At 37.7% G+C, this 3814-nt stretch overlaps 1 long non-coding RNA gene across 1 annotated transcript; it reads right to left on the bottom strand.

The window, feature by feature from the left end:
- Window positions 1–297: 297 nt before the first annotated feature.
- On the bottom strand, window positions 298–1305 carry LOC118177336. The gene is made up of 2 exons (XR_004755763.1): window positions 965–1305; window positions 298–867 (listed from the first exon to the last, which is right to left on the bottom strand). It is a non-coding gene; the product is annotated as an uncharacterized LOC118177336 (long non-coding RNA).
- Between the last annotated feature and the right edge of the window lie 2509 nt (window positions 1306–3814).

The raw sequence follows: 3814 nt of genomic DNA, 5'->3' as shown, positions 1-3814 counted from the left end.
AATTATTTAATTCCTATTTTATTCTGTTTTCTTCGTTTTGTAGTGTTCTCTTCTCCCCAGCACCTCCTTAAAAAAAAAAAAAAAAGCAACAACAACAAAATAACAAGTAGGTATCAGGACTGTTAATAATTGATGAAGCATTTGTAAACCCTTAGCAAATGAACAGTCAAGTGACACATGAATAAAACATTTGAAAAAAAAAAAAAGTCTGACAGCTAACAGCATTCTGAAGCTGAGAGTAAAATATACAGGTATTACTCTAAAGCAGCCTGCGTGTAGTATGAAAAGTGAGGCTAGGAAAGTGCTGGACCTCTGCTTTATTTGCACATGTTCGGCAGGGAAGGTTGCATGGAAGGGGTCTTTAATAGTTACTTAGTTCAAAAATACCTTACACAGGTTTCACAACAGCCGGTATCTCATTCTTTCAGTAACGGTTCCTTTGTATAGTTTCTGCATTGCTCTATTTCTTAATAGTTACTGTGAGATTAATACACCCCCTACCATTGATGTTATACTGACACAAAGGCTCTTTTATTGGCATTACTTACTTCTCACAATGTATTGAAGTAATATTATAATGTTAGAACTATTTCACTGTTATTTCACCATAATGCTTTTGCATTGTTCTGCACACACAAATCTTTGTCTGCTGCTTCTTGACATACCACAGTAAGTGTAAAAGACACAATGGAAATAACGCATGCATGAAATAGAGAATGCAGTGACTAATAAAAAGGTCTGAAATTGACATGACCTGGATTTCACTTGAGTGGTGGTAGCCGACAAAGCACCCACTGTTCTCCTTTGCAGAGAGTACCTTCCTCATGCCTGCCATCAAACAAACAGGACATTTCACTGCATCAGATTCTGAACAAAGAGATAAGAGGATGCATCAGCTTTCAAACAATAGCATTAAGATTTCATCATACTGTCAATGAAAGAAGATTTAATTAATTTACTTTACCTGTCTTGGCTTGCACTAGACAAACAGAAGAGGGCTTTTAGCGAAGAATATTAAATGTGAAGTTTTAAGAAGAAATTGCTGCTTATTGTTAAGCTTGTTAGTTCCTATGGGTGGGAGTGAATCAAAAATCCAGCTCCTAAACTGCTCCATTCTTGACTTCAGAGAACTGATGGATATTGAAATGCATCTTTAAGGCAGAAAACCAGTGGATTTATACTGGGAAAAACCATCACACAGGAATTCTGATGCTACGTTACTGTTTGGCTGAGGTGTTTTTTTGTTTGGTTGTTGTGTTTTTGTTTTTCTTTTCAAATGGACAATCATGATATTTAAATGTAGCCTGCAGAGGTTTTTAAAAGTGTTCTTTCTGAGATCCACACTCACACATTTCTGTTGAGAAGCTTTGCAGCCACACAGCACATAATTATCATTGCTGTTTCCTCTAAAAGGTCATCAGAAACTCACAAGGTGGTGCTTCCATTCTGCACCAGTTATACTCCTTTCCTTTTGTGTTCCCATTTGCAAGTTATAGATTTCCTATACATTTCAATTACAGTCTTCCCCCACCTCATTTAAATACGTTGCTGGAGTAACAAAGGTTTAACAGAGAGACTGCAGAAATAATTATGTGATAACTAGAGTCTTTCAGTGGGGGCATTAAATATGACTTTTACAGGGCAGGCATTGGCAAAGGAAGGGGAGATGGTGGAAGAACTGACTGAGCGCATGCAGTTTTGATTAGAAGTCAGAAACCATGTTTAGCTGTCAAAGGTACCGTTAGGGAAAGTTACCACAAAGGAATAAAAGGCTGGAAGAAGAAAAGAATCTCCCTTTCTCAGGAATGTTTGTACATTTTAAATGACAGCTTGAAATGCAGAAAACGCTTGACTGAATCTTGCATTATTATCTTTTTACTTCAGCTCTAATACTAAAAGGATGTTGAGGAGAATGTCCTGATGATCCTGTCATTAAAGTCACTAGATCACAAACTGGTAATTCTAATAAAAGCAGCTACAGAGAGGATAATAAATATATGACACCAAGTTCTGCTTTTTAAAGCACTTAAATAAAATTTTCATGTCTAATTTATTGTCTAATATCAAGTTAGGAAGAAGGGTTTATGCACCATTAAACAAGCAGATCCTCACTTTTTTTTTTCTTTTTTTTAATCAAGTAGACTGAAACCAGATTCCAGTTTGATAAATTAACTGGTTTAAGTAGCCAGTTAATAGCAGGTCCACATTAACATGAAGTAACTGACAGTCCACAAAGCAATTGCAAGCTGTTGTTTTTTTTTTTACCACTTTTTTTTTATTGTAGTTACAGGTCTTGCCAGCCTTTGTTATATTGCATAGCATCTCACAAAAGATAAACAGAACGAGAGGCAATGTTAATATGTTGTTAGGATATTTTTCTAGTTGTTTGATGGAAGCCCAAGGAAATGCTTTGCTATGATAAATGCCACACACTACTATAGTACAAATGAAGGCTCTAATAATGGCAAGGAGCTGCTTTATGAAAGGAGCGTGTTACAGGTTAAATTAACTCATTACAGTAACAAAATTTCCTGAAGAATCTTTAAACCCTTATGGTCAGGTTTTCAAACTGACTAGGAATTTCAGGATTTTAGCCAGCACACACAGCCTCGAGCCCTTCAACATGCAGCTGCCATGGGACTTCTTGCAGGACCTTTGCAGGAAGGTGAATTTCCCTCAGCGTGTACTTCATGACCCAAATCACACAGTACATTCATTGCTCTTGATTTTATTTTTTTAGTTCTCCCTTCACGGGTCTGGAATGCTACCGGCTTTTCGGTTAGCATCTTAGTTCAGATGAGGAGTGTGCTTTAGAAGTAAATTGCCTGATCATCTTTATTTCCTATGCTTTGGTTCGCACATGGTCTCAGAGTGTATAAGCTAAAGAGGTTACAGAGCCTTCCTCTTGTATCTGGGGAGACTGGAGATAAGACAGTTCATAGATTTAGAAAGGCCGTAACAGCCATTATGATCCAGACAGCCTGACCTCTACAGAACAGGCCAGAGAATGCTGCGAGACGATTTCCCTGTAACCAGATGAAAATGCCTGAGAGACACACAGCGTTTCTATTTAAAGAACACAGGTGCCAATTAACCACCCCAGCTCTACATAAATTATTCAAGTCACTCATTATCCTCACAGTTAAAAAAATAAAAAAGACAGAAGATCGCCCAGATTATTATTTTTGCAGGATCGAAAGTAAGAGACTTCCACGATGCCCGCAGCTTGGCCCTACACACACAGCCTGTTGCCATCTCCAGCCGGGTGTACCTACCATGGTCCCACTGATGCTCCTGAAATTCCTCTGTACACACTCGTCATAAGTGAGCAAACTACAGCCCCAAACAGGCTTTTGTCTCCAGCTCCACTGAAAGCATTACACTCTCCAGGCAGTTTCTCAATGAACATTTACTAACACAATATTTTACAATTAGCAGTTGTTCCATTACATATTCAGGAAAGACAGTAAGCAGGTATAAATCTTTGGTTTCATCTCCATCAATATTTCTGTCCCTGTCTGTCTCTTTAATTGCTATTGACTACAGAAGGTATTTTTTCATTGAGGCATGAGGTAAAGTGATATTGATTACAGTAAATGAACTTTTCTGTAGTTAGAGTCAATTGGGAAGGTATGGAGAAGAAACTGCAAGCATGTTTATGTTCTACATGAGTAAAATTCCTCTTTAGAAACTCTCTGACCTAGTTCCTCGTGCTTGACTAAAGGACTGTTTGACATAAACCCACATTTCTACCGTTTAATGCAAAAAAAAAAAAAATATCTAAGGCCGGAGTTTAGACAGAATGAAAATCAGC

This window comes from Oxyura jamaicensis, chromosome 22, assembly GCF_011077185.1.
Source record: "Oxyura jamaicensis isolate SHBP4307 breed ruddy duck chromosome 22, BPBGC_Ojam_1.0, whole genome shotgun sequence".
NCBI classification, from domain to species: domain Eukaryota; kingdom Metazoa; phylum Chordata; class Aves; order Anseriformes; family Anatidae; genus Oxyura; species Oxyura jamaicensis.
This window is presented reverse-complemented; position numbering and strand designations above follow the sequence as displayed.